The following is a 6,231-nucleotide window of genomic DNA, read 5'->3' on the forward strand; positions in this document are numbered from 1 at the left end:
TTTCATGACTGTCACATGTTACTGTGTGTTATAAAATAGAAGTTATATGTACTTTAGCACCAAAAACATTGTATATGATGACTGTCTGTGGTATGTAGGACGCTATACACTGCTCATACTTTGCAGAAAGCATAAACACCCCCCAGGCTTCTGACACCAGTAACCAATTAAAACATCTTTCAGTAACATCAGATTTCTACAGTCTACTTCAGATTTTGTAATCCTTTCTTCCTGCTCTCCCAGAAAATCCAAGCTGTGATCACAGTGCTGGATTACGACAAGATTGGCAAGAATGATGCCATTGGGAAGATCTTGGTAGGAACCAAGTCCTCAGGGGCTGGGCTGAAACACTGGTCCGACATGATGGCCAACCCCCGTCGCCCCATTGCCCAGTGGCATCCACTGCAGCCAGAGGAAGAGGTGGATGCCGCCCTCGCAGCCCTGAATGCCAAGAAGTAAACCCACCTACACCATCTCCACACCCACCCACCCATGCATCTCCCATCATTTCCCAGTGTAAATTCCAGACAAACACCCCAACTGCACATCTGCTCCCCTCTCCACATTTTTTCCCTTCTCCTCCTTCCTTCCCCACTGCCACCCTTCAAAAGATCCACTGATACCATTTGACATGAAGGGAAATATAGTTTAAAAAAAGCATCATGTTATATAAAATCATGCCACTAAAAAAAGAAGATAAGTTACAGGATGGACAGATGCTCCGTTGATTTCCTTTAGATCTATTTTTGTATTGGGGTTGTGGTTCCATTATATTATAAGAATACATAGTAGAATATGAAGAAGGGTAAGAGTGCTATATGGGAATCTGGTCATAGAGGGGATAAAAACATACAACATTCACTCATATTGTACTTCTTATCTTTTCCCTTTAGTAACACATGTTGCTTAGAATAGAGCTTAATAATAAAATGCTTTATACTGCCATATGATAGAGAAATAACACAAGCAGGTTCATTCCTTAGGTGTATTGTGCACCATGTTCCACACCTGCCAGTTGTCATACTAGATGATTCTGTTAGTTTAAAGTACATTCCTAGAGGTGGGTAGCAAAGTAGGGATAGACACATATCCAGTTACCCACAAACACACTGCCTTTTTGATTAGTTACCCTTCCGCCCATCGTCTCAGGAAAACTGAGAGGAAAGTGAAACTCCATGCCTTTTTTTCTAAACGGGTTATTATTATTCTGATACTCAAGTAGATGAGAAAAATCTTCAATTCAAGATCTTTTTGAGTGACCCAAGGCTCACGAGTAGTGTTAGTTTATCCTTAAAGTGGTGTGTCAGGGAAGAGGGAGGGAATAATGGATTTGAAGTAAAAAAAAAAGGGTATTTGTGTATATTTTTTTCCACCGTGCAAAAAGGCTGCATCTGTCATCGGAACAACAAGCGTGGAAATACCAGAGCAGGTACAACAAAGACTGATTCCAAGCACCAATGACATGATATTTACAAGGTGTCGATTACCGCCTGCAGTCTACCACCTCCCCTCCCAACGCCTCTGATTCTGTATCTCACTTGTTCAGTGCTACTGCCATTAGTCATGGACTTGACACAAGGGTTTTACTTCAAAGGAATCCCTATAACCGTCTTACAGTCATAAAGGAGACAAGCCTTCCAAGTAACAAAATAAGCAATTTTCAACTACCAGGGACGCCTTCCAGTTAGCAGTGTTGTTCTCTTCATTTCTTTCTTTCCCCTGTTTTTTTTTTATCTCGTTTTCCTTTTATCTCAGTTCCTTTTTTTCTATTTGACTTCAAACATTTTTATTCCTTAAGCACTTTAAATCAAAATCTTACATTTAAATACTTAGAAACCAGAGCTTTAATCATTTATGTTAGTAGTTACTGCTAGCTGTAATACAGAAAAACAAACAGACAGCAAGACAGTGATTGACTTTTTTTGTTGTTGTTGTTTTTGTTGCTTCTTTTTTTTGCCTCGGCTTTTTGCGTATGCGTTTTAATTGTTTGGATATTATATTTCTCACTTGATTGCGAGGGTGTGGTCTGGAAGAAGGCACTGATCCATGTGTATTTTATACACAGCTTACCAAACTGTTGAATATAATTGCACTATCGGGTATTTTTCTGTTCTGTGGTAAAACTGTTCTTTGATCTGTGTAGTTTTTCTGTGATAAAATGTTGTGAGATTGAATTTTTTCTGTGGCACCATGTGGCATGCCAAACGGGTCTCCTCATGTAAATGAACCTGATAATAACAGAGAGATCCTTCAGTTTAATGCATTTCTTAACGGAAATGTTTTAGGTCCAGTATAGAGAGCTAAAGTGTTGTGAAAAAAAAATTATTTAAAGTAAAAAGTCCTGCTGAAAATCAAATCCTTTTAGCTTATTTTGTCCAAATCTATAAACTGAACCAGGGCACACCTTAAAAATATATTTTTTAAGTTTCTGTGGTCTAAAAACTTCTACAGTCCTGGTCTCCTGCAGCTTGAATCATACATGAGGTACCCACAGTCCTCAGCTCGACAAGCCCAACACAGATGTCTAAGAATGATATGATATTGTGCATATTTTGGCTGTACAAGTTTGGCTCTCTATATTTGTATAGTAATATTCTGTTCAAGAGAAATATTGGGAATGAACAAAACCCAAACTCATCAGGACTGAATAAAGCAGAAAAGGCTCCTGATATGTGTAGAGTGTTTGGACCCCAATGCACTTCCTTGCTAAGCTAGCTATGAATAAAAAAAAATTAAAAACAAACAAAAAAAGCAAATCCTGCTTTCTGAAAGCACCAATGGCAAAAGCTACCCATTAACTATGTGCAATATAAGTCAATGTAAAGTAAATTCAGTCGGCTTTTTAGACATTACCACAGCTTTGTGGGAATTTAATGAATGTTGGAAATCATACGTTTTTCTTTCAAACTTTGACAGGAGTTGAGTTTTTCACGTCCCATCATTCTTTTCTTCAGTTAACGAAAACAACACTAAAGAAAAGGCAACATGGAAGCAATCAAGCAACCCATTGGTGTGTAGTTTTGCCTATATACATAGTTCATACACGTTGATACTGCATGTTTATACAAAATACTGTACATAAGAGCATGTTTTAGAGACGAAGCAAAAATATCTCGTGTACGTAAATGGGTGTCATTTGTCATTTTAATAACACGACGAAGGGAAAAAAGATGCACTGTATATTTTCTAAAATGAAACAAATGTGTATTTATTTTCCATGAGGGTCACTGGAGAGAATGTCATACAGATATTAGAATAATATTACTAATAAGATCCTTTCCACGCCTGAAATTCTTAAGCAAGTGTGTCGTCCAGTACTGTGTGTGAGTTCATGTAGGATGAAAATGTAGCCGCATGCTTGCTATCTAATTCTGTGTGATCAGAATTTTTATTTTTATTTTTATCTGCCATCTGTTTTGTTTCAGCACCTTTCTGAAGGCCAATATTTGACACATTTCTGAATTTTAATTGCTATTGCTTTTTTTTTTATTATTATTTCAAAAAATGTATTTAGGGTTTTTAATGTTTGGGGAAAGGGGATCTCCAAGTCTAAGATATAAGCAGTTTCTAATAGCAGATTTGACACAGTGTGATTCTGAAATAACTTATTAGAAAAGGCTGAATAAATGTGCAATTTGTAGGTGGATTGTAGGAGTCAGTTTTCTGCCAGCACTGACCAAGAAAGATGTCTGTTGGATCATATCTTTATAGAAAATACATTTCCTGGGGCCAAAAGACAAATAGTTCCATTCCAGTGAACGCGAATGACTTGGAATCCCTTTTTGTCTCTTCTTTACTTGGAAGTTTTTACTTTTCTCTTCTATTTAAATGACCTGAAATACTTCACAGCTGTGTCTCTTTTGCTGTGTTTATTATACAATACGTGTACATGTATACAAGATAAACGAATAAGATAAAACTAAAGCCATAAAACTCAAGCACTAACTCTTTAGAGCTCAGCTGAGTAGCTAGAGTTTATTTACGAAGAAAAAAATCTGACATGTCTTCATTTTCCTTGGCCAGTGTTTCTCTTTTACATTCCTTTGTTCATCAAGAGGGCAAAAATACATTTAATGTATATGTGAGCATTGAGAACAGTTGTGAGTTTAGTAGAGTGAGTGTGTCTTTTTCTACTTTCGGAGCTGTTGATGTCCTTGTTTCATAGAGGTAGCTGATTTTCCAGTATTGTGATTAGTAATGTATATGCCTTGTTTTGATAGTATAAATAATAGATATGACATCACAATAGATTCTCAATAATAACGCTAAGAATTATATATATATATGTATATATATATATATATATATATATATATATATATATATATATATATATATATATATACGAGAGCGTGTTCTATACTTGGGCCGAGTGCAATTTATGAACCAAACTGGGTCACTCTTCTAGTTTCTCTTCTTCCAGTTTAGCAGAGTTTAGAATGTACTGGTGACTACATGTACAATTAATAAGAAGTTACCCTTGTTTTTGTTGTTTTCTTTTTATTTCTTTTCATTTTTTTTATTTGAGCAAACTGCTCAAACAACAAAAATGAGATCAAAAACTGAGAAACTTAACAGTGGAAGTGGAACCCAAGTTTTAAACCTGAATCCCTCCCATAGAACTATGCATAGAGTTATGATTTTCACAGGCACATGGCAGAAAACATCATTTTGATGTCATGCACGTAAAATTAAACGAAAGGAATAGTTTCACATTTTGGGAAATGACTTGCCAGTTTGCAGAGAGTTTGAAAAGACGACTGATTCCACAGTCCACACTAAAATATGAAGCTTGTGTTATTTAGTCATCCTGAAATCAGTTGTTGATGGAACAAAAAAAACACTCCCCTAGTTTGTTTTATTCCTTTTTTTTCCCTTTTCTGTCTTTGAACATTTTAAACAGCGGTATTATGTGTTACTTTGTGAGCTTTAGTGGTGCTAGTAGGCATATTTTCTTACTTCGAGCGAGGCAACCTCTTTTTCCAGTCTTTGTGCTGAGCTTTATACTTAAAAAAGAAAAACAAAAAATGACACAGGGGTGGTGTCAGCCAATCAATAATAGGCAAGAGCATGAGCAAGTTTTCCAAGTGTGGAACTATTCCTTTAAGTTCACCTCAATCCTGCCAGATCTGTCAAACTGCCACATCTGTTCTGGCAACAATCTGCAGTGTGTTGTGTGACGCTACACATTGTCTAATGCAATATAGTTTTTACTCACTGTCCCATTAACGCTATAGACTGTGACCAAATGATGCACTGAGAATAATTTAAACACAAAATTTCAGCGCATTTCTAAAAATACTGCCACTACCTGATTACGGTTGCCTTCACTCATCACCACTGTTTGAATCTGCAAAGCCACAATAACAGTACACGCAGAGCAGTGACAAACACTTCAGATGATGAGGCAAAGGTGATTACAGGTAAACCTATAGCACACTTTAGAGATATATTTTTGTTTTTTTTAGTACCTTTTACTGCTCGGGTCACTGCAGTCGCATGACCGCTGGACAAGTTCTATGGGGGACTGGGAGTTGTGTGTATTTGGGTATGTGGGAAAAAAAAGATGAGGTGTATGCCCTTTAGCAGACACGGTGCAAAACCACAGCATTGGATTATACAATATAGAGTACAGGTCTGCATGCATGGGACACATTACTCATTCGTAAATGTGCATCTTTGTGCGTTTGACTGTAATGGTCAAACAACAGTCTTAGTTGTGTTTTAAACCTGGAAATTAATCTGTTCTCTTACTGGTTGTGTAACTGTGTAATATCTTTATGCACATCCGCATCTGAAGCTGTGTGCTCTTTCAGCTGTGCAGACAGCTGAAAGAGCACCGGTCACACAGTTGTGGTTTGTTTGTTTTATTCGATTTTTCTGCAAACGCTGGGATTTAAAAAGGGAAACCATCCAAAGTTCAGCAGATCTTTTACCACCTTGTCAAAATGTGTCGAGGAGCCTCTCAGCGGGTAAAAACGCCACTTTGAAACATGATGTCTTGTCTCCTCTATTACTCGCTGTACTTCTCCTTTGTATTCTTGTGCATATGTGTAATCACTTCTTCTGCCATTTAATTTTTTGTGATGTATGCCTTTAATGTAGAATATAGAGATGTGCCACCAAACTCTGTCACATTTGCTTTCTCATTGCATCTTTGTCTCGTTTACGTGTAACCATGCAACCATGCACCGTCGGTTTCATGATGCTGAATAGGAAGCAGGCTCACTG

The 6,231-nt window shown here is 37.1% G+C and overlaps 1 pseudogene across 1 annotated transcript in view; it reads left to right on the forward strand.

Moving 5' to 3' along the window:
- Nucleotides 1–4,827, forward strand: part of LOC146494460 (synaptotagmin-1-like) — a 66,142-nt pseudogene extending 61,315 nt beyond the window's left edge. Inside the window, exon 10 of the transcript XR_014871567.1 lies at nt 244–4,827. The product of XR_014871567.1 is annotated as a synaptotagmin-1-like (transcript). The remainder of the gene's footprint in view (nt 1–243) is intronic.
- Nucleotides 4,828–6,231: the final 1,404 nt, after the last annotated feature.

Source organism: Neolamprologus multifasciatus, chromosome 20 (genome assembly GCF_963576455.1).
Source record: "Neolamprologus multifasciatus chromosome 20, fNeoMul1.2, whole genome shotgun sequence".
In the NCBI taxonomy this organism is placed as follows: domain Eukaryota; kingdom Metazoa; phylum Chordata; class Actinopteri; order Cichliformes; family Cichlidae; genus Neolamprologus; species Neolamprologus multifasciatus.